Genomic DNA, 25,622 nt, shown 5'->3' with positions numbered 1-25,622 from the left:
AGCTGTAATGACAACCACTGCTAAGGACACCCCTGATTATCTGCAGGCTCACAAGCTGCCAAGTACAGGCACATGGTTTTGCATTTACAGTTGATCCTAGAGAGGAGAACACTATGGATATTTTTGGCCCTTTATTTTAATGGCATTGCCAGAACGACTTGAATCTGAAAACTCACAGCTCATTACCAAGAGCAAAATGCTGACCCAGGCAGAGCCAGAAGATTTGAAAACTACTTCAGAGTTGAGATCTAACAGGCTGCTGTAGAACATGCACAGCATTTTTCCTCTGTTAACCCCACCGTCCCAGAGAGAACATTCTCTCTGTATTTACATAATGCAAGACTGTGCTATCCAGCCTGTTCTGCATCCTGGAGAGCAGCAGGATGCCTTAGGCTTCACACTAAGCAATCACTGCCCCAGCTTGTCTCACGTTCACACTGCAGCCCTGAGGCTGCAAAAAAGAGCTCAGGACCTGTAGTGCTGCATTAAGAGATACACAACCAGAGAAATGGAAATCAAAACCAGCAACAGTATTGCCTGTTCTCCTGTGGGCGTTTCAGACATGTACCAACTTTTCCTCCTGTGCCAAGAGCCTTTATCTGTCTCTATGAACCCCAGTCAAAAAGCCTTCCAAACACTAAAGGTGTGAACAAAAGGCCCTGTTTTGAGGTGTTGAATAACCTCAAACACCACCTGACTCCAGATAATGTATGGTATTTTTGGACCAGAGAGGTAATAAAATACCCATTTTAGCTTCTGACTCTATCATGAGTTATTCCATTTGCTTTTGCTGTGCATATCACAGCTCTCCCAGCTACAGAGATGAGGGAAGAGCTTCTCAGGGAAGGAGGGCTTGCCTTTGTGTAGCATGGCAGACAGAAACACAGGATTACAACTATTCAATTTTGACTCCAGTCTACAGTATAACCAAAATATATACTAATGGTTATACAAAAACAGTCTGATACCTCTGGTCTCAAGGTAACCTTAAGGTTTACAGGACTCCTATTTTTGGGTGTATTTTGCACGTGGGAAAACGATTTCTATGCTTACAATCAAACTCAGCACCTTCTTGTTATATTCCCTTTCTTCCACCTATTTTTCTTGTAAGGCTCTAGAGTTCAAATTCTCAAAATATCTTTAATGACCAAACATTTCCTGTCCATAGTTTTCCAGATGCAAATAGTATTTTTTAGGTAGCAGAGAATTCTTTCGGGGCACTAAACATCATTAAATGAGCCTGTGATGAGAAACTGAGGGACTAAATAGATGTCTGGTTTTCGTTTTTTAATTCTCATTCTTGATTTTCATTTCTACAGCTTTTCCTTTGCAATGTGACCTTACCTGCTGAAGAATGTTGTGTGACTTAACCCAGTACTATTTGTAAAACACTGCAAGATTCCTGAGGGAGAGGTAAGGTTGAACTAAACCAGGGTATTGCGAGTAAAATTTGTTGCACTCAATCTTAGATGTCAAGGAAATACAAACTTCCTCAATGCAACTTTGCAGCATTTTTGGAATAATTTCCCCCAGTAACTTCATCCCACTCAAACCAAAAATGAAACACATCAAGAGCAGGCAAACTTTGAAAAAAATAAAACGTCTTTAATTCAATTTTTCATGATAAAGACTTTAAAAAGGGTAATTATTTTGCAGGCAGTTATCAAAAATGTATACTCAAAATCTAAATTCAGAGCTATTAGGGACAAGATAGCAACAACTGTATCTAGACTTACTTTGCTGGTCTCAGAAGTGTATCTCAGGAGTGTATTTTAGCTCTGGTTTCTCTGCGAATTAAGACACTGAGGTTGTTATGCTGCCTATCAGGGAAGGCAGTAGGTTGTATAGTTATCTCCTGATTGGGGCAAAATCACTACCCTGAAACCACACAACCTACTACCTCATCCTGTTAGAGCATCACGTGCATCTTCTGAAGGAAACATTTCACCATTTGTAAGTAAATTATCTTATCACTCTCCAGCCCACACAATTCTTAGCCTTAGAAAGGCCATGTGTGAACTCAGCCCTTCCCCACAGCTCTACCTGGGAGTCAGACAGAACTGGTGGAGGGACTGCAGAGACAGGAGAACTGCAGTGGCAAACACTGTCCCTCCCAAACTAGCAATATGTAATAAAAAAGCGAGTTAAATCAGTGCCCAAAACTGACTGAAGAGACCTCTTACTTAGGGTTCAAGAATTTACCATTTTCAGGGCAGAACATGACTGACTGGGAAAACATCCTCTTAGGGTTTTGTCCAGCTCATCCCTCTGGAGTTTCTCAAACAGCCTACACCAAGAGGATTTAAACAGTTGCTGAATCAAAAGTGCCATTTAATGTTTAATATGAACACAGATGCCAGAAAACAAGGGAGAGATGGATCAGCTGTTTCCAAGTGGCCACTCCCATGGCAGTCCCAGACAGCTGTGCGTGAGCAAATCCACTGCAGACTGGGTTGTACCTCTGTGTCCTGGCACTCAAACCCAACCTGCTCTCCAAAAATGCCAGAAGGAAATGGCTTTTGAGCCTGAATGGGAAATAGAGGAATCTAAACACTCTAAGGACATTTGTGTGCAAGAACCAAACACGTAGACAGAGCCAGAGAATGGTACAGTTGAAAAATATCTGTGTTGCCTTTTGGAGACATCCAACGCTGACATCACAGCCACTTCAGGAAAGACAGTAGATTGTATAGTTATCTGACAGGCAGGGCATAGCCCTAAAACTATACAACCTACTACCTCACCCCAAAGGACAGTCACATTCTGATCACAGGAAGCACAGGCTGTATTCCCAGACAGCTGGATTGCTTAGTGACAACCTAGAAGACAAAAAACTCTGGAGACAAATGTTAACAGTCTTGAATTTGAAACAGTTTGCTATATACTAGTCAATGTTCTGCTTAATGAGCTCCAATTCCGTGTTTGAAATGTTTAATAGATTTGCAACTTGTGAAGTCATGTCAGTGACAAGATACACAAGGGAAACAGGATACAGCATTCATTTTTAATAATTGCACTTGTGTACTTCCAGCTCCTACATGACTGTACTTTATCAAACCAGTCTGTCACTTTGGGAAAAGCATCACTAAGACTCAGAATGGATGCTGACTTAGAGGGATTGTTTAACATGCTTTCAGACACTTCTCCATTATCCTAATGGGGAAGAGCTGAGGTTCTCTAGGTGAACTTCCCAAGTTCTGCATAGGTAAACCCCAAAGACTGAGCAATGAATTTGTCAAGACTGTGAGGAATTGTGGCCTACTCAGCAATACTCCGAACTGAGCAGTAACCCAGCTCTAAATTGATGACCAAATTAAACACCCCACTGTCCCACACAGACCTTGGTTAGGGGGATTAGCAGAACTGCCACTACAGTATCAGCTTCTGTAGCCTCAAACTTATGCTCAAGTTTGAGGGGGTTGTTATTCCCTGCCACCTGGTCTGATGGACAACAACGCCTCCTATTCAGGGTGGATATAAAGAAGGGGGAATAGCTGAGATATCAATCTGTATTCTAATATAAACACTGCTTTAATAAATAAGCAAACTTTTAAAACAAACACCCTACCTTAGTCAATGAACTAACCTTTTGCTAGTTAATTAGACAGCAGAATAAATGCTGTATCCATCAGCCCCAGATGGATCAAGGAGAGTTGTTTCACTCAGCAAGTCTCACCCTGAGGTCAGTTGGTCACACTGCAGGGCGATGGAAGCCATCTGCCCTGGCTTTCAGCATCACTGCTGTGGGGATCTGAAAAGAGAGGAGCAAGACAAAACACACATATCTCACTTGCATTTCACTGCACACTGAAACATTCACAAGATGGGTGAGAGCATGTGCAAAGAAGAGAGCTGCTTCTTTCTCCAGAAGCACGCACCGCACCAGCTTTCCCATTCACCTGGTACTACCACAGCCCATGGGGACTTTGACTCAAAGACACAGGCAAGAGAAAAGTATAGTGAAAAGAGAATAATTTTTTATTAGATTGACTTGAATATTCGGTGCATTGCAGAGACAGGCAGAGAGAGGTATCAGGTACTTAATCTTCAAGGAACAAACACTTTTAAACAAAGCAGAGAAGGAAGGAGAATGCAGCTACCTGATCAAATTGGATATCAATGTGTTAATCAATAAAGGACAATGTTATGCCATCAATGTCAAAGATAATTTCACTGTAGTGGGCTAAGACCACATAGAAAGAGGTCACTGGTTGCTGTTAGCTGCCCATGGTGCCATTTGTTGGACAAAACAGGACAGGTGAAACTCTGACCACACTGAGATCACTTCAAGGAAGGAAACACTGTCCAGCCCTGCGATTCACCTCTTGAAACCTCAAAGCCCTTGCAGACCAAAAAGGGTGATGTTCTTTCAATACCATACCAAAGGAATACCTTGAGAGACTTCCAACATTTCATCAGTGCAAAACCCCCCCAAACTGCTACCAGAAGCAACTCTTAACCTCTATAAAAAACCCCTTTGGAAAGCTCTCCAGCAGAAAGCCTGATAGTCTTCTCTATGTACTTAAAGGTTTTATATCTCAGAATTTTCTGAGTACCAGCTTTTTGGCATGGTCAATTACTCTTCCAATAATCCTCTGAAAAAAACCCCTACCCTGTACCTCTGTTTTTTAGATAAGACATTTAAAAAGAAACAAGTTCTTCATGCGTGCAATCAGAGATCTCAGTAATTTTCCTCAGAGCTGAGAATGTGAAGTGGAGCTAAACTTCTGTGGAGTTTCAGCAGGGCTGGACGTGTTGCACAGTCACCTCTCAGAAAGTGATTTCTGTGTAAAATAAACCCTGTGCTTATATCAATAGAACAGCATTACATAATATAATTGGAGGAAAGCTGAGTATTGTGTGACTTCAAAGTGTGACTTTTTGTAAGCATCTCCTTTATAGTGGAAGCAGAAAAACAATGTAGCCTTTCAGAATAGCAACTCTTTATGTTGGATGGTCCAGTGAAACCAGTTCAAAGAACCAGTCTGGCTCTAAAATGATACATTTACAGTAGTGAAAAACCCAAACTATCCTACAGACCCATCCAACTCCAATGACAGGGAATTTTGGATGAAGAACCTACCTGACAGCTGATCTCAGTGACTCTACGAGAAGTAATATAGATCAAAAGGAAAGCAACATTCTGGAGCATGTTCTAGGGATTTACAGTGCCTGTCTTTAATATATCTGGACTTTACTTACACTTTTGGGAGCAATACTAGGTGGGATACTGGAAAATGTTCATCCCTGTTGAAAAAATGGTGAACTTGAATTAACCATTTCTAATGGATGCTCTTATTTTCTATGATAATGATATTAGAGATTCTTTTCTCTAGGTGCTGTGCTGATAAAATGTTGCCTTAATGTATATTTCCCCAAAAAGGTAGTAGTTTTTAAATTCATAATGATATTGAGATAATTACTTGTACCATAAACTCTGTGTAACACTATTTTCTGTAAGATCTGTTATTATGGGTATAAGTAATATTCATTAGCAAATGAAAATGGAAAAGAATGTGTTTTATCCAACCCCTAAAATTAATTAGTCTTCTGCTCTCACAAGCTGCCCATAAACATATTTTAATTGACTAGATCACCAAACAAGGATGAACTTTAAAATACTTAATGAAAGAAAAATGCATGTTCATTTTCCTTCTACAAAGACGACAGGCACAAGAAGTAGCTATCTCGCAAGAGTTATGTTTCTAGTTTAACAATTGTTTAATACTAGGAAAAAGATGACATTTCCATATTCCAACTCTCACTGAAAAATGTCTTGGAACTGATGTTAATAAGTACCTCAGCAGTCACTTTTCAAAAGGCAGGGGGCCAAGTCTGCTGTTTTTGTGATGTTACAGGAAAGCAGACGGTTTTAAAGCAGTTTTAAAACCTTAGTAATGAACAGACTGGGACAGTACAGAACAAGCATTCTGCGAGTTCAAGGTACCTTCACCCCCAAACTCGTGAGGATTTACAAAGGCTAAGCCTCCCTGGCTCCCAGGAAGAAGGAAATGGCCCAGCTGTGTGCTCTTGGAGTGCACTGTGATTACCAGGGAAGAAGAGGGCTTGGAGGCCTTCTCAGGCAGGGACCTTCCCCAGCATGGTCTGGGGTCTGGATGCAGGCCAGACCAGCAGTTTCCAATCTCTCTGCATGCAGTGATGATCTTGTGGCTTCCCAAGTGATGCACAGTCCCCACTTTGCTCCTACAGACTGTTTTTTCACGATTAGAAATGTCACCATGTTCAGGAAGAGCATTGTGGGGAAAATGGCTGAGGATATGCCAAGGTGGATGCTGCAGCCGACGGAAGCCTCCTGACCAAATTCAGCAGGGCTTGGATCAGGCAGAACTGCCACACCCTTCTTCTGGGGCAGGACTGTGGCAAAGCAGTATCATAGCAGGTAACTTTCCTAGAGATTTCAGGTAGAGATTACTTAGAGGATGGAAGGATTCCGTTTCCTTGGATTTATGTATGATAAACTCCACACAGTGTATTTTAAAATATATTTTTAACTAAATATAATGAAAATGACACACTGCTTTCATATAGCATGCAAACTTCAAGAATTAAAAACATTCTGCAAACACAGATATTGTGACTCCTGTAAAATACAACATGTACTGCAATCTCACTCATTACTTAAATACAGTTGCTTCTAAAATGGCAAACAACAGCTCTTTCCCCAATCATGAAACTTTCCTGTAATTTAATAATACAGGCCAGATTGAGCCAAAACTTCAGGCAGGTACAATGGGAAAAACTCACAGGCCCAGACTTCCACAGCCTCCTCCATTCAGAGGAGATGCACAGGATTTTCTAAGGTTCAGTTCAGGAGGGCTCCTCTGCACAAGTGTCTGTCTGTCTGTCAGAGCATTAGCTGTGTCCAGCAGCTTGCTCACATCTTCACCTGGGCATTAGTGAGGCCGGGCTGTAACTAGGGGAACAAATTTATCGTTCTGTCCATCGTGATGAAGCACAAAAGGGGACAAACATTTGCTCATCCATGGGTTCCTCGGTGCTGGAACAGTCAGGCGTGCTGTCCTGCTTTGTACAAACCATAGGCAGTTTTGCAGGGAAGCATTTTCCTCAGATTCATCAGGGAGACTTCTTTTAAGAAGGGGAGCGTTCACATACTACTGAGATCAACAGTACACCTTCACTTGGCCTCAGTGGCTTTGATGAAGGCCCTGATTATCCAATACAGCACAAATTAGGAGACACAGAAGTTCAAAATGACACTTTTGGATGTGCAGCAAGCTTACACATCAAAAAGAATTGAGGGGCAAATGACTATTTTCATTATCTGTTAAAATCTGTTATATAAATTTTGTTCACCCTTTCTTTATTACATAGAACATCAAAAGCAGTGCAACACAACTCTTTATAATAAACAGTTTTATGTATTCAGTGAAGCCATTGCCATTATTGAACTGTTTGCGAGTATTTGAGAAAAAGGAGCAGCTGCGAAATGAATCAGAACTCTCTGGCTAAATGTCTCTGATCTCTGCAGTAATTTTTGTATGTTTCTGAAGTCTCAACATTTCATGAATGGGGGAAAAAAAAAGGCAACAGAATGTAACAACATTTAAATACATCAGCATAAATAAGTCCATCTCCCATACTGTAGCCTGACTACCAGGCAGACCTGCACAGGAACTTCCTCACTCTTGCGTGGAATCATACTAAAGTCAAGGAAATTCCTCCACAGAAACGACCTTCCAGAAAGTTTTACAATGGTTATCAGAAAATGGGAAGTGCTTAATGTCATCTGCTCTAACTCCTTGGCCGGGTGTAGGGAGGTCTGACAGGCAGCAGATCCATGGAGCTGGGCCTGGGTGTGCACCAAAGGTGTAGTGCACCACCACAGACATGTTCTACAGGTGTTACGTTAGCATTTCATACACCTTGTGTTCTGTGAAATGCCTGGAATGTTAAACATGCCTTAGGGGAAAGACTGTTTTCCATCAAAATACACCTCATTTTTCTTGGAGGTGGGATCATATCTTCTGCTTAGGAAAACTGCAGTACCTACACTGACAAAATAGTTATTTTTCTATTGCATTTATCTCTGTGTTTTGCTTATGTACTAGTCCGAATGCTAAAAAGCCACAAAAGCTGGTATTCCAGAGAATGATGAAACACTTGATGTCTCAAAGCCTCCAGAAACACAGCAATTAAACCAGGGCTAAGCACTGGCAGCTCTGTATGTTGTGATCTTATGCAAATAAACATTTAAGGAGATATATTCTCTGAAAAGTAAGCTGTGAAAGACACAACAGAACTGTTCAGTGTATTACAAGCTATTAGTTTTGTAAGACTTAAAGATCAGTCTCCTGTTTTTCTTGCATAATCTTTCCATCTCCTGGCTTCCCAGCTGAGCTGCTGTGCTTGCCCCCACTGTATCCCTGAGCACACCATGGCAGAGATGAGAACCCCCAGATCCTAATGCCCAGAAATCAGGGCAAGTCCAGAGTCCACGGGAGGTCAGACCTGTGTGGAAATGGCACATCCATCAGGTAAGTGAGATACACCTTATGAAAAACAAATTTTACAGGTACTCTTGCTACCTTTTCATGTGTAAAAGCAAAAGTGCAAGGGCTAAATTATCTGGGAAATGAACCCAGCAAGAGGAGATGAAGCTGTGACAAATTACGGATTGGTTTTTATTAGGAAAAGAACAAAGAGAATGTGTCAGGTTTATTTTCTCTTGGCAGATGGAGATACCAAGAGTAAAAGGGCCATAGAACACTTCTCTTACAGTATTTCCTAAACGTTCCTCAGTTATCTCCATGCTCCTGGGAGGATTGCATTCATGCAGATCACACAAAAATGAAATGTTAATGATAAGCCCCACAAATATTCACTAATTTCAGGATGTTGAGCAATGGACCTTGTATTTGAAAGAGCTGAGCTCACCTAACTCAGCTGACATCACCTGTATTTGCCTTAACACCTCTGAACACAAAACTGGGCACTTAAACTGATCACCCTCCTCTTTGACTTGATATGTGATGTCCAGCTCTCCAAAATGGCACCTTTCCCACTCCCCCTAAAGCCCTGTGAAAATAAAAACGGGGCACAGTCAATGATGCAGACAACAGAATCACAGTGTTCCTTCTCTCCAGCTAAATACTCAGCCATCTCACCAGCAACTATTTGAGAGATATTTTTAATTCTTTTTGGATGGAAAATGCCTTTACTACACAGAAAATCTTAAATAAGCCATCTGAATTTTAAGTCAAGTGGATTTGGCTTTTTAGTATCTGCAATTCATACAGTTTCATACCTAACCTATGTCACACCAGTGAGAAAGCGCTATTTTTTTCAGTTCCTTATAGAAGCTAGGAAAAATTGAATAGAGTCACACCTTAAAAAAATGCCATTCCTATTCTCAATCCACTAATTCCTTTTTGGGAAAACTGAATTTTCACTCTGAAATTGATTCAGGTCCTTGAAATTTGTTTTTCTTTAAAAAGACATGCAATAAACTAGTATATGCAAATCCTAACTTAATTAAGCACCAAGAGAGAATGTCTGTCAGGTTAAGCCTCAACAAGAAACTAAAATTCATTTTGCAGAATGCAGCCATGCCAATAATTATAGTTGGTAGAAAAATGGCTTCTGGCCTTTCTCCCCTAAGGCTTTAATTTATAATTTTAGCCCTTAGTGAGATCAATCAGCTAACAAGTAGGAATGAATGAATTAGTGGTCGGAGAGCCAGGAGTATGTCAAGGCTCCAAAATAAGCTAGTGTTCGTGAATTTATATTTCAATTCTGTATTTACATCAATGCACCCTTACATTTGCCATCACCACAAACAGGATAAAGTTACTTGAGTGCTCTTGAAGAAGGAGCTTCATATGATGGCAGACAAGCAAAATCCATCCTTTACAGACTGATCCATTTGTGATGAGCCTGCAGCATTTGAAATTGCGGATAACGTTGTATGGAAAGCTGGCATGAAATCACTGTTCTGTATAGTATGTTTGTTTTGCAATATTGTTAAAATCCTAAAATTCATTTCTATTGCAGAACAATGTTCTGGAGTCTGGACTGCATTTGGGGTTGAGCCAGTGGGCTTGGTTCAACCTGACAGTAAGCCAGCAGAGGCCTGGAAGTCCACATGCACTAACATGGAGGAAGTATTTGTACAGGCATTGCAAACCCAAACTACAGTTTGTTTCTGGTTACTTTTGGGGCTTGGGGGGGGGTGTGAGGCTATAGCCATGATCAGACAACCTTACCTGCAAGAGCATGTGTTGTCCCTAACCCTGTTAAGCATTTTTGTGTCCCTGTCAGGGGACCTCCAGGACTCTGCCACTAGCAAAACTGCCAGTTCTTGAGTTCCCTGTCCTCTTTTAATGACTATTTTTCTTTGGTCACCAGCACAGATCCCTGTGCACCGCAACAGCTTTGTTATCACCCTGGGATGGGATGCTGTCTCAAGTTGTGTTATGATTTCAGAAGCACACACTTGTGCTATGTTACAATGACTTTGCCTCTGCTCTGAGCAGTTATTTTCCACGGAGCATTCCAACGACACTGCCTTACACACACACTCGCCCAGCCCAGCTTTACACAAGTCTTTCAAAAGCAAGGGGGAAGCACTGAAAGCTGCCATTTGCACACAAAGGCCCTTCTGCCCACCTGTGCCTGCATGATGAGGGGGCGAAGGCTTTTGGAGCGTTGGGTTGAGTGGGCAGTGCCACTGACATGGCACTGGTGGGCACAAGAAAATTCCTCATGAATTCCAGGCTTGGGACTCAGACACACAGCACTACCTGTGCTCAGCTCCACACAGTCTTCTCTTTTCTCAGGTGACTGAGGCTCTCCATAGATGGACACTAGTGTAAGTTTGTGTACCTGAGACTAAAGCTTTCACTGGTTAAACATTCATGAGTGGGCTGAAGGGGTAGAGAGCGAGCAGATCTTTGCCGGAGCTCCATGGTGTGTTTGGCTCTCCGTGGCCATTATTCATGATGCTGTTTCTACAGGCCCTAATTTTACATAAACTGAAGTCACAAGAGAGCTGCTACAAGGAGCAACCAGGAAAAGCACAGGGAAAGAGTGCCTAGTCAGTCGGCATTAAAAACAGATTTCAGTATTACATTTTCTGATTGTGAAGCCTCTTGGGAGTCAAAATATGCAACACATTCTCTCTGAAGAAGCTGAAACCTAAAATCTTGTAGACGGTCTTTAGAATCAATTTCTTCATGCCCTGTACACAACTCCATTCCAATTCCCCACATATGAAAAATACATAACCTCTTAGCTCGAAATTCATCTACCTTACAGTTCCTTTTAGCTCCTGTTTAAAATCTACTAAATTCTATCTGGGCTATTGTAAGCTATTGTTCTGCACCTGCTCAGGGATGACAGACTCCAGAATTTAAGATCTGTCGTGCCAGAAGCAGATTAAACCTTCTCTGAAGACAGAAACATGCACATTACTAGTATCAACTGAGAAATACAGCAAGCAGACTCGGTGCAGCTGAAATAATTGATTCCCTTCCCCTTATCAACACAAAAGCTAAGAGCCATATAAAAGTATAGCTGTTTTCCTATCTCACAGCATTTGTAGCAAACACAGTGGACAATATTTCAATATTTTCATGTTGCAGAAATAAGCTTTAGGCACAGAATCCATTACATGAAAATTAAGATATATTTCACAAGATGTGAAAATAGGTCCTGCATTTAAGGCATTTCTAGACTCTTGATGTAAATCTTCTGAAAATACTTTTGTGTGTACAGAATACTATTTTAATTATTTATCAGACTTCATTCTCTAAGAACACTAAAGGAACAGATATTTCTAGGAGTCCTCATAGGGACATAAGTACTTCCTGCAACCTTTTACAACTTTATGTAGTGCACATTTTGTTCTTAATGGAACTGCATGCTTGAAGCACACCTCAAAAACAGTTAATACAGTAGAAGAAGTTATTGTGTGAAGATCCCATGCTGCACAGGCAGGGAGCCTGACTAAACAACAGCATGACATTTTCAAATGTTTACTACCTTGTATTATTTTGGGATTCTTGGAATTTCCTCAAGACTGGTGTTGGGTATTTGTTCACCAGCCTATGATCAAGTTATTCCATGATCAAAGTTAAAGAGGGAAAAAAAAAAAGAGAAGAAAGCTAGAAAATGAGAGAGTCTATGTGTTTGTGATGTGAATTGAGTTTCCAGGCCACAACTTTTATCACGAGAACAAAAAAAAAAAAAACAGAGGCAATTTAAATCAGCACCAGTATCAATTTATCCACTAGGTGTCACAAAATAATCATGCAACCAGATGAAAAGCAATTATATGTAAAATGTGTCATTGTACTACATCAATGAAGTGCTGCTTCAAAACGAAATCTGTGATAAGAGCAGATGTAGGAAAATGTCATGGATCTCATGAATATGCATAAACTGTCAGGAGTGTATGGGAACCTGAGCCATGACACACAAAAGCTGTTGCTAACCATGGTGTACGTCATGTAATGGAGTCACATACAACCATGTAAGTGCTCCATTAAAAAAAAAGTCTTCCCAAATCCTAAAAGCAGTATTACCAGTCCTCACAACTGCAAGATTTATGTTTCTTGCTTTTTAATGCTCCAGCTACTGGACAAATGCACTGTATCAGATTCTCTACATATATGTAAAAATCCCTCATGACTACAGGGAAAAATTGTGAAGAAAACAAGTTCTGAAGGCCAAAACATATGAGGAAGAAAACCACAAAATTTTATTAATATTAGTATTAAATCACCACAAATGCCAAACACTGGAACTGGCAATAACATGTGACAGAAACTCCTTATATCCAGACTGTTGTTTTGGATGGACAGGGTAGAAAATTACCAAATGGTTCTGTAGCCATTATTTTCTAGAAACCAACCTCTACAGCATAGGCAGTATTTTTGTTCTTAAATATTCGTGGACCATTTAAAATTCGTAATTACTTGTACGCCTGCACTCATCCAAAACACTGAGTCCATGAAAGGATTAAGGCTGGGCTGTTGAAACAAGCACCTTGGTTTCCAAAATGGTTCTTTAATAACAGTAACTTTTCCTCAGAGTTGCATAAAATTTTTATGGGCCAAGTAGACTCCAGTGTGCCTTTATGATTATCTGTACTCACACATAATCCAGACAATCAAAAGTACTGTAATCACTACATATACAACATTATGAAGTAGAACAGGCTACCAGAATTAGATAAGAGGAGGAAATGTATCCTGGACATTTTTTATCATCCAAACATAACAGTACCAGGGCTCTATATGCTCAGCTGCCAAGTGCCATTGCATAAAGCCAGCCTAAGCAATGTCAAAACCCCTTCCCCCTTGTGAGAAATGCAGTAAAGGGAACATATGCCCTACGAGGCCATTGTATGTTTATACTGCAGTTTGTATGTTTTATCCTGGCTGTAAAAACCAGGCTTTTTTTGGGGTGCAAGCAAGCTCCTACTATAAAGTTCAGATTTTTTACATAATCTTTCTCTGTAAGATGAGGTGTCTAAATGTCAGAGCTGGCCAATATTTTCCAATATTTTGGAAATACTTTCTTACTTGGTGATCATAGGGAAGCTTTTCTTCCATGTGATTTTCCCTCTTTTTTTTCAGTCACTCAGTTAAATACTTGTGCTTCCAGGAACACAGGTAAAAAGCTGAGAGAAATACCTTTTGTCTGTTTGTTTTTTTCCAAAACTAGCATAACTTAATGTGTATATGCTAAAGGAGTTTGATTTTGTGACATACGCTTTCAGAAAAACTCAGAACTATTTTCTGAACTTCTCTTTAGATTAAAACCATTATCTGACTTTAAAGAACCCGCCAGTGATGCCCATTCAAGCTGGCAGAACTCAGAGCCTCCTGAAATCAGTAAGAATTTTGTTGTAATACAGCAGAGTTGTGATTTCCCTTTAGGCAGAGCCATACAGAAAAATGCTGAGGTTACTATTCATTACATAAACCCCTGACTCTTTGATCCCAGAAAGTGAATGGGCAGAGGTACAGTATTATTAATTCCACCTAAGGAACTGAAGTTGCTCCTTTTTGGTCTACAATGTGTTTTTTTAGTTCTTGTTGTGAAAGAATCAGAGAATGACAGAATAATACAGGTTGGAAGGGGCCCCTGAAAGCATCCAGTCCAACCTCCTGTTCAAAGCAGGTCTAATTAATCAGGTTGCTGAGGCACACACCCAATTGAATGTTGGACACCTCTAAGAATGGAGAACCCACAGCCTCTCTGGGCATCCCTTCCAGCCTTTGACCACTCTTTGGTTAAAAGATCTTTCTTGTATCTGACTGGAATTTCTTTTGCTCCACCTTGGGGCTTTCAGCCCTTGTTCTGTTGCCGGGCAGCTCTGAGAGAAGCCGTGCTCCAGCCTCTCATGGCGTGGTCAGGCAGCTGCAGGCAGCACTGCAGCTCTCCCCTCTGCGCCCTTCCCTGCCTGGACAGACCCAGCTCTCCCAGCTCTCTGTGCTCACCACATGGCCGAGCTCTGAGGAGCCTGGTGGCACTGCCAGGCTCGGTTCACGTGAGCTCTTACAGTGCTGGTGCCTCTCTTGCACCAGCAAGGTGCAAGGGTGCTCCCAAACTGGACACATCATTGATCAGAGGGATGGAGCATCTCCGCTATGGAGAAAGGCTGAGAGAACTGGGATTGTTCAGCCTGGAGAAGAGAAGCTTTGGGGTGACTTCATTGTCCCAGTACCTGAAGGGAGCCCTCAGGAAAGACAGGGAAGACTACTTATAATGGCCTGAAGTGACAGGACAAGGGGGAATGGCTTCAAAGTGAGAGAAGGCAGGGTTAGATGGGATATTGGGAAGAAACTGCTCCCTGTGAGGGTGGTTAGGCCCTGGCACAGGTTACCTAGAGAAGCTGAGGCTGCCCCACCCCTGGAAGTGCCCATGGCCAGGTTGGAGATCACTTGGAGCAACCTGGGATAGTGAAGGGTGTCCCTGCCCATGGCAGAGGGCTGGAACTGGATTAGCTTTAAGGTCCCTCCCAACCCAAACCATTCTGTGATTCTAAGGCAGTGCTGTGAAGTGGGAGGATCACTGCTCTGAGCCCTGTTTTGCTCATGCAGTCCCAGATGCAGGTGGCACACAGCTGGGGGGTGTCAACCTGTGCATCAGGACCCCCTCAGCAGATCCTTTTCTGCAGAGCTGCTTCCTCGACACCTGCCCCCAGCCTGTTTCATTACGATCTCGCCAATGACAGTATTTACACCATTTCTCAAATTATCGATATTAAGAAGTTTTATCTTTTTTTTTTTTTAATTTTGTCTATCCTAGGCCTCACTTGGCCTTGAAGTGCCATGAGTAGAAAAGCTTAAGGAATCTGAATGTACAGCAAATGTGCTTCCCATTAGCTCTTAATGCCATAAATCTAAAATCCTTGATACTACTGTTAGAGCAGTGCTTCCACTCAAATCTTAAAAGAAGCTTTAGACCGGATAGTAAGACTAAGCAGCCACACAAGACACTGCTGCGTAGGACAGGCTTGCAAATGCACGTGGATCAGAGGTCCTGCCCTTGTGCACCACTATTTCACTTACAATGGAATAATTTTTAATTACATTAAGAACTATAATCATATTCTAGTATCATTTACTTTTTCATACCCTCTGCCACCAGTAAGATGCTTAAAGATATCCATCCAGCCCCAAGTGCACTATTCTGGGAAAGTTTCCATTTAGATGAGAACATTTATACTCATAAATGCATGATATTTTTAAGCTTAATTCAGTATGAATAACTGGTTCAACTTGGTGTTTGCTCATGAGTGAACAGTTGGAAGGAACTGGTTAATCATTATTTTCCATCTGCTTTGGAGAATCAGCACTGTACAGAATCTTTTCTGCAGCAAATAAAACCACAATGCACAAAGAGCACTAAAGGAAAATCCTGATTTCAGCTATGGGGTGTTTCATCAGATTTCTTGCCGAAAATGAAGGCAGCCCCTTTCAGGTATTTATTGTTCTCTCAGAAAGGCTCTGAATTTTCTAATCTCTCCACTCTGTTTTATTAAAACCAACTCTAAGTTCTTCTGAACAGACAAACCAGGACTTTAAACGCTATATTGAATCAAAAAGCGCATTTGCCTCCTCACAGAAAAACATCAACATGAAAAAATAAAATTGGTTGACTATCTATGCTGCTTTCTTGGCTCATCTTCCCCATCTGGTGCGACTGACAAACGCTGTGTCATAATTGGAGAGGGAACAAAATTTCCGTTTTTAGATTTTGGAATTCAGGAGTTTCCGAAAAAAAAAAAATTCCTTCAAAATGAGGAAAAATATATGTGAATGATGTAGAAAGGTTCCACTTAAACACAGAAAAATTGCTGGGAAAAGGCACTTCGTAAACTGACGTTTTCTTAAAATACACATTCCTAACAACTGGCAAAAAAAATCAGAAGAAATGCTGAGCATGAGAAAATCAGTACTGCTAGGTTCACTCTAATATTGAAGATCTAGCAGTGGGGGCCATAATTCAGGTCACTAAAGTTCTTTTTCAAGATTGATTACAGTTCAATTTAGAAACATCAACAGGAAACCCAGGCTCCAATGTTCTTAATATTGAGAGGGCTGAAGACTGCAGTCTTCCATCAGAAAATCAAAATGTGTTCCTCCAGGCCTTGTAAATACTGAGCTCTGAGTGCATGCAGTCATTCAAAAAACCTGCCAGTGAAAAATATTTTACCTCTAAAAACCTTCTTAAAACAAACAGTTGGAAATGGTCCCTCTGACTTCTTGCTCCAGCCATAAATTTCAGTTATCCTCCTTTTCTTTGCAGATTTCTTGGGGTTTTGAATCATGGAATCACAGAGTGATTTGGGTTGGAAGGGACCTCAAAGATCATCCAGTTCCAGCCCCTACCATTGACAGGAACATCTTCCACTATCCTGGGTCACTTCAAGCTCTGTCCAACCTGGCCTTGGGCGCTTCCAGGGATGGGGCAGCCACAGCTTCTCTGGGCATTCTGTGCCAGGGCCTCATCACCTGCACAAGGAAGAATTTCTTCCTAATGTTCAATCTAAACCTACTCTCTGGTTCAATCTAAACCTACTCTCTGGAAGCCATTCCCCATTGTCCTGTCACTCCAGGCCCTTATCCAAGGTCCCTCTCCAGCTCTCTTGGAGGACCTCTGGCACTGGCGTCTCTTCCAGTTGTTTTATCCAATGACTGGGGAGATCTACTGTAGCAGATTCCTGAGACTTGACACTCGTTTGCTATTTGAAATAACTGGTACCAACAGAGGTTTTATAAAGAGATTATCCAGTAAGCCTTTGGAGACTTTAGGGTTCCAGACTCAGTATGGTCTAATGAGCACAACAGGACTCTCTGACAGTCCTATTGGGGTTTTCCCTCTGTTACAGCTGGCAGTAAGAGAAAGAAAGATTTAATTAGCACAGAAGAGCTTCATTGCCTTCCAAGTACTCAGCAAAAAAATCTTTGGAACAGGGAAGTGAGCAAGGTGGAAGAGAGGAAGGTCCTCCGGGTACACAGAAATTTAAGTGAGCTGGATTAATTTACCAAACTGGACCACGCATTTCTTTCATGATCTTGAGCAAATTCTTGGGTCAAGTTTTCAGAAAGATAAGCTCAGTTCTTCTGCTTCCTTTAGATGCTGAAATAACTCATCAGCCTTTTCAAAGGCAAACTGCAACTTGGCTGTCAGTCTCCCTGAAAACGTTACAAGCTGACCCACACTGAAAACTTCTAAAGATCTATCTGTTGAGGTTATGCATCTTAAAATATTCACAACTGTGCTTCACTTCCTCACCTGTAAAATATTGTGTTCCTCCTCTGTGTTCTGAGGAGAACAAGTTTGTAATATCCCTGACCCAGCTTTGAGAAGCTTCAGTGCTCACATTTAAGTACCCGGACTGACACAGGGCACATGTTTCACAGGGACCATCTCCTGCTTCTGGCTTTAACAGGAAGGGAACTGTGATTCTACAAACCCCAAAGTCATGATCACAAGATGCCACAGATGCCAGGGTAGATTGCTCTAAACTCAGTGAGGAGTCTGGCTGTTAGTCATGAGAATGAGGAGGGCACTTTTCACTCCTCTTAACAGGGACTAGTGCCCCTTCTAGCATGTGTCTCTATTGAGTTCAACTGTTTGCTGTGAAGGCTATTAGACAGTATCTCTTTATAAAGCAGAGATGTTTAGATCAAGACCTGACTTTCTAGATTCAGCAATATTCTTTGACAGCCACAGGACACTTAACCAAACAATTCAGATGCTGGTTTTGAGAGATGAAAACTATGCCAATACAGACATCTAGGGTATCTTCAGAGTCCTAAATGCCCTGCACTTACCATAAAGGTCTCTAACTTGCTTAACATTTAACTAAAACATTGGACCTGGATGCAATAGGATTAATGGACCCACTCAAGACCAAGCTCCTGGCATTCCAGATCCCCCTTGTAGCATTCCCTCAGAAGGAACACAAGTGTTTCTTGAATTTATTATTCCAGAATAATTTGCCTCTCATTAAGGTGAGATCAGTACAGGTGAAGACATGAAATACCTGCAAAAGTTCTCTGTTTGATCACTCAGCTGGATCTAGCAGAAGTTCAGGGTCAAAGGTCTTGCCAACAGGAATTTCACATAACTGATTCCACATTCTGCAGCTGTTTCTTCTAAGGAAGACCAGTCAGAAAGATGTATCAATAGTTTTTTCTGTAGGCATGAAAGAGTAGGGAAAGCAGATTAATAATGCTAGAGTACCAGCCTTAAGCTGGGCAGGAATCAGTATCATCCTTAAGCTGGGCACAGTAAAACATCTCATGTGGGCAAGTACTTTCAGCCCATATCTATGCCAAGACACAACTATATAGGGCTGTGTTCTTGTAGACACAAGCCAAGACAGACATAAGAAGTCTATACTCTGATTCTTTCCAATGGATCTCTCCACAAGAACATCTTTGGTTAAGGATCATGTATTTTTTATATATATATTTTCCATAAAAATCAACAGCCTTTCTCTAGTACTCAACTCATTATTGATGCTCCCCACTTCGCCACATCAACATTTTATTTGAAGTATCAGTCATAGCATCCCATCAAAATTTAATAGCCACTTTCTATAATTAAAGCATATTAACTCTTGGTTTCACCTATGCTAAGGTTTATCTTTCTCCTTCTTTTGAATTTCTAATTATATTAAAATACAACACCTTTCTACAGCATGACTCAGAGTTGCATAATATTTCTTTCTTCAGCTCATGGGAAAGGAAAAGAGATACAAACAAAAGCAGAAGAATTCTCTATCCGAGTCTACAGCTTTATACTGAATCCTGAGTGTCAAACCAACAGGGCTTTTAAGAAAAATGTCAACAACTGTAACAGTTACATAAGACATAGAAAAATACTTTGCAAGGAAAAATGACAGTTTCTGTCACTTGAGAAGATGATTTATACTTCAGCTTTAGAATGCAAGCATGTGACCTGACATTTACTCAAGAAATCAATGTTGAGCAAGATTACAGAAGGCAAAGCACTGATTGCCCTCTACCAGCAGCTCCTCTCTGTACTACAGAAAGATCTGCATAGTCTTCCTCTCAACATTATGCAAAAAAATAGAAAGGGAGGTCACAACAACAGCTCTCCCTGTTGTCACTTTGTGCTGACTTGCTCCAGTTCAGAAGGCCATCTGGTGCTGTTTGTGCTGCCTTGTGTCTCATGTTGCTCTTTATGGGCGAGAAGGATTCACAGGTCACATCAGCTGTGTTTTAAGTTTCTTTGCAATAGAATTTGATGGTTGAAACTCTGTGCATAAAGAGTGTACAGCTGCTGATAACAGAACATGGTGAAAAGGATACCAGGTGCAGGGGTGTCCAAGTAGGAAGGATGGCAGGTCAGGTGAGCTGGGCTTCCTTACTGGTTCTATTAGACACTTCCTGTAGGACTTGAAGTGGTTACATAAGCCTTTGGGGCTCAGTTTTATCACTTGTTAAACGGAGATCATAATTCCCTATCTCACAGTGATACTGTGAGGCTTATTCATTAATGGGTTCAACTCAATGCTGGGCAGATGGTCAATAAAATTTTTATGCATCACTGAAGTAACATTTAACCTCAGGACTTAAGTGGCATATAGCCTTGTGCTGGTCTCTGAGCCGTCATTTGATACAGATGAAGCGTTCAATTTACAGAAAATATTTGAGAGGCACGAAATGTTAGGAGTGCTGATTTTGCATCCTTTAAGTTACAAATTTTCAGGACGACAACTGTAAGAGGACACATTCTTCAAATGCAGTGCAAATGCATGCAGATGCAAAACAGGTTCTAAGTGCATCTCCTTGTGATGGCAATAAATGAGGAAGAGAAAATGGTAACACTGCTGAACCGAGCATACAGCGATTTAAATGAGTCTATGAAACAAGCACTTTAAGTCTCTAGAATGACCACTGATAGTATCTAGAGCGATTTAAATTTTAGTGTTGGGAGAAGAGTTGTTTTTACTGGCCTCAGCCAAAAAAAACAATTCACTGAATGTGATTGCCATTTACCTTGCAGAAACACAGCTACAATTCAGCATAGTAATGAGTTTAAAGGTGCGTCTCAAAGAAATTTATAACCAAATAAATATTTGCTTTGCTTAGTGTGGAAAGCGCACAGAAGAAAAAAGGTCTTTTCCAAACATGTTTTTCAACGTTTCTGAGGACTATTTTTAAACTTTATTGCCACAAGTAATGTACCGTGAAGACCTAAGTACCAGCAAGAAATGAATCTCCAGTGTGATTACTATGCATACCTTGTAATTTCCTCTGCAGAGATGACCAATCTTCACTTCTTTAGTTTTTAACTTGGTTCCCCAGTAAGTCATTCTTTCTGTTTCTAAAGAGAGAGAAAGAAAAAAAAGTGTTATCCTTATGATGGAAAAAGTGAGGAAAAACATACAGATATTAAACAAAGCCTTCCAAAGTCTTTTCTGCAGGTAAGGATTGTGTTTCAGAAGAAGGCCAGCGTGCCACTGCAAACTTATTTTGGAAGCCTTAATTGAGGGTAAGTAGGGCATGAATGGCACTTTGTGGAGGGATGACTTTACCCTCAGGGAAGCACTATGACAAGTTCCTGAGACCAGTCAATTTAATAGCTGCAAACCTTGAAAGCTTTGAGTAAAAAAAGTTTTCTCTACTTTCACAGCCAAGTGAGTTTAAAGAAAAGTTACCAGATAAAAATATTTCAACCTTTACCCTGTAATATCATCCTTGTTTTCCGACCTTTAAAAATACTATACCAATCACCAGCAGAAAGATTAATTATGGTCCGATTAATTGACCAATCATGGACATCAATACATCAGGTATAAATCACACCTAAAATGTAGCATTCAGCAGTTTAGTCACAGTAGCCAGGGACACTAATATTTTTGATAATGCATTTGTGTCAGTAATATCTTTACATATGCTGTGTAATCATAGTCAAGTACAGAAATGACTATCTCATATAAGAATGTGTTTCACAGTATGGTGAAAAAACAATTCCTGGTTCCTTGCATTGTGATGGTGATAGAACTATGGGGAACCTAAAAAAAACAAAACACTCCCTCATGTCCTCACTGTGAGAAGAGGAGGGGAGCTGAGATTCAGAGATCCCCTCAGTGTGGATTAGGGTGAGATAACACTCAAAGTCCATAATAACACTCAAAGTCCCTAATGAGCAACTCTAATGGCACAAATATTATAAAATGGTGAGCCTGTCATTTAGTGGAACAAGTACTCAGTAAACATTAGCCCTCTCAACAATTATATCAACTTAAACTGTGCAGGAACACCCTGTGTAATGGAGCAAATATTCAGCAAATGTTAACCCTCTCACAAGTGAGACTGACCCTGAAATGAGCTCAAGGGCATGGTACTGATAACACCAAGGTTGTGGGTTCCATCCCCGTCCCACCTCTGGAACTCTCCCTTAGGGTGCTGTCTGAGCTCACAGTGCAATTATCTGAGCCTCATCCCTTGCAAACTCCACATAAATTACTCTGGGTCATTCCAAAGAAGTGATGCTGTGATTGTTCTCTCTCTCGTCACATCACATGCTAAATCTATTCACTTCTTACCACTTCTATTTTTTTTTCCAGCTAATTCTGCTGCTGTTTATGAAGAAAGGTTACTTTTCTCCACAACAGCCTCAAAAGTGGTATAAATGTAACAGTCCATTCCAAGTCAATCTTCAATACTGCTTTCCTCTAACAAAAGACATCTCCCATTCTGGCATTTCTCAGTCTTTGACCACCATAATAACCACGTGCTTCACAACTTCTTTTGAGTGTTATCCCCCAACCTCAAAGAAGAAAAAAATACTTCCTTTGTTTACAGAACAGAAGGGTAGAGACAGAGAGAGGATACAGCTCACTTTTACTGTTTCAGTTAAAGGTGATAGGATGTGTCCAGATACAGACATGGTCTTTCAGAGAGAAATCTGCAGTACACCTCTAACATGCCCTGAACCAATGCCCTTAGGAGCCTCTTTTTTCTCTCTCCATAGCAGCTGCTTAGGAATAACAATTACCTACACATGCACCTAAATTAGATGTAAATGCAAGTGAATATTCTCTTCACTGCCAAGCCTGAGAGCAAAGTCCTATAAAGACTTAAGCATCCTAAAAATTAGGATTGGGTTACCCACTGTGAGATGATACCTGGCTTTGGAATGAAAGGCAATAAGGCATCAGAGTTCCCCACACAATCTAGAAGAAGAGGTAACAGTCTGGATTATCTTTTTCAAAGCCACCACCTTGGCACTGCTTTGTTTTGCTTTAGTGGTCAGAGACCATCTCCTCTTCCTCAGCTCTGTAGGTGATGTAATGCTTTGCTCTGTATTTAACTCACTCTGAAATGTGCCAGTACATCTGTGTACCATTCTGAACAGCTGAAAGAATTTATTTTAAATTGTCACTCGGTTTATTAATAAAGAAGAAAAATGCATGTGTGTATATTTCATTAAAATAGAATATAGGTACTGTACAAAAAATGAACGAAAATAATCTTCAGTCTCAGACATCTGGCCAATGGGAACCTACAGGCAGAAAAAAGTCCAGACACAAGATGGGATAGAAATGGTACAGATAAAGAAACTCTTCAAACTTAATAGCCTCAAGGCTGTATAAAGAGTATGTGTTGATAGAGTGCCACACTGAGATTTTATAGACATGGTTTTTAGGCTATTCCATTATTACAGTAGGCTACAATCCTGCAGATGTTTAGACATGAAGGACTTTATTCAGTAATGTCAGTGTTTTCATGACTGGGTCTTATTAAATTTCTTCTCCGGAGAGTTAATAAGAAAACCCTCTCTCTTAGACTGGCTATAGAAGAGCAACAGTTGCCAGATATATTTCTGTCGAAACATGAGAATGCACAACAAGAAACATCATATTAAACCTTCATCCTGAAATGCACAATGCCTGCATGCCAGGGCCTTCAAGGGCTTGCGGAAATATGGAACTCAAATTAAAGATATGCCTATGTATCAGTCTGAATGGGGGCATTACTGAACATCGGGGATGGGATATTGTTCCCAAACAACAAACATTATCTTCTTTAGCAAGAACTGTATTTTAAGTTGTGAGTAAAAGCAGAAAGAGGTGAATAGCAGGAACATGTTAGCTATGGTCTTCGAGGCAGCCAAGTGACCCAGTCTGAGAGTCAGAGAACTAATGATAATGCTGCTCTATTAAAGAGTGTGGAATTTCCTTTGTACTTGATATCTACACACCAAGACAGTTAAGCTCAAGTCTACATCTAGTTTTGGCCCAGAACCACCAGAGCTGGTGGTTCCTCACTAATGCAGTGCACCAAAAACAGGCACTAATTATAACCTCAGCCATTAATGGCTAGCACTGGAAATCAAGTATAATTGGTTCAGCTTAACCTGGCTATGAACTTTTGAAGGCCAATGGCATAAGCCACCCTTTACCATGGCAGGTTGCAGTAGAACAGAATTGCTGTTTTAACTCATGATTATCGAAACAACACTCTTACACATCATGACAGTAGTGCAGTACTGAACGCCACATGTAGAACTGACTCTTGGTGTGTGCTAAAATGGAAAACCCCCAGTTTACTGTAGAGATGTTTCCTTTGTGGGAAGAAAGGAGAAATTATCCTTCTGATTTATTAACCCCCCAGACCACCAACATGACTGACTGGAACCCCAATGAAGTAGGATCTCCATGAAATAGCACCACTGATCCCATTTTAGGAAAGTGTTGGCTATTAACCTTTTCTGGAATACTTAATCTTTGCAAAAGACATTTGAGATGCAGTAACTACAGTTATTTCCTGTCCCCATAAGCTCTACAGCCTGACTGCAACTTTACACAAACACTTGTGCAAAATGCAAATTTTTGTGACATGATGCCACTTCAATTAACAACAGAAAATAACTTCTACAGTCTGAGTCCTCAAAACACAGAATCACATTATACGCTGAGTTGCAAGGGACTCACAAGGATCACTGAGTCCAACACCTACAAAGACTACAGAAATGGGGTTTATGCTGAAATAATATAAAAAAAACCCAGGCAAATCAAATCCATTATTGAAAGAAGCAGGTAACTAAAGTTATTAATTATTGCATTTGAACATTCTTGTACTTACTGTCACTGAGGATGAATGCCTTTACAAATAAATTATTTGCAAATGGCTGGAACCTGTGGGCTTAATCCCAGACTTGTCTGATGTTTGTGCTGTGGCTGGTCCCTATGCCCAATATGCGACTGTGGATCCAACCATACAAATCTAGGCTTTTGCCCTAAGAATTCTCTGACCTGTTGCACCTACAGTCCAGGGGGATTTTGCACATGCAGTGTCTGAGTTCATCAACCATAACATTTCTGCCTATTTATTCCATATACTTAGCACTTGTATTTTTTCCATAAGCACAGACTACTAATCACTGCTGGAAACAACACAACAGGCCAGAAAGACCCTTCTCTAGCCCAAAATTCTCACGTTCTTAGGATTTTTAACTGAGGAGACTGCTTCTCTCAAAGTTTTTTTTAAATATACATGCATATTGGAACTGCCACATGCTTCTCAGGCTACAATTCACAATCAAATGCTGCAACATGGTATGGGCAGGAAGTACATCACTGCAGATAGAGAAGAGCTGAAACTGAAGTAGAGCCAATGAAGCTCCTTCAGTCTCTGATTCACTGCAGCTCACTGCCACTAGAACTGCACCCTCCTCTTAGCCATCAACACCTGGTGCTAGGATTCATACCTTACCAGAAATTTCCATGGAAAACTTTTAGAAACAAAACCAAAATGCAGGCATTATCAATGAGACCCCGTGAGAACAATTATGAAAACTGTGAATGCAACAGCAGGTGTGCCTGCTTGCAGATATTTCAGCCCACTCATAGTGCAACAGGAGTCACACAACTAAGAGGAAGGTGTCCCTTGGAAAGCACCTGTGTGCAAGAAAGAGCACCTGAGGTTTCTCAGGACCTGCTTAGGGGAACAGTATACTTTCCTTAAGAGCTTACTGCTCTTTTACACAAAATATGGCATGGGCTAAAAGTACTGGCAGGCAGTTCCCAATGCGCTTGTCAGGATAACCAAGCAAGGTGGCCAGAAAATATATGGCTTACTGGA

General features: G+C 40.9%; 1 long non-coding RNA gene across 3 annotated transcripts; it reads right to left on the bottom strand.

Annotated features, from left to right (window-relative positions):
- Window positions 1-1,584: 1,584 nt before the first annotated feature.
- LOC137474158 (uncharacterized) lies at window positions 1,585-25,415 on the bottom strand. Of its 3 annotated transcripts, none has more exons than XR_010999192.1 (4): window positions 25,254-25,414; window positions 20,774-20,856; window positions 18,545-18,696; window positions 1,585-3,751 (listed from the first exon to the last, which is right to left on the bottom strand). It is a non-coding gene; the product is annotated as an uncharacterized lncRNA (long non-coding RNA). The 3 variants fall into 3 exon arrangements; XR_010999194.1 differs by lacking the exon at window positions 1,585-3,751 and adding an exon at window positions 6,181-8,490 and having other exon boundaries at window positions 25,254-25,415; XR_010999193.1 differs by lacking the exon at window positions 1,585-3,751 and adding an exon at window positions 10,551-10,997 and having other exon boundaries at window positions 25,254-25,415.
- Window positions 25,416-25,622: the final 207 nt, after the last annotated feature.

Source organism: Anomalospiza imberbis, chromosome 5 (assembly GCF_031753505.1).
Source record: "Anomalospiza imberbis isolate Cuckoo-Finch-1a 21T00152 chromosome 5, ASM3175350v1, whole genome shotgun sequence".
Lineage (NCBI taxonomy): Eukaryota > Metazoa > Chordata > Aves > Passeriformes > Viduidae > Anomalospiza > Anomalospiza imberbis.
This window is presented reverse-complemented; position numbering and strand designations above follow the sequence as displayed.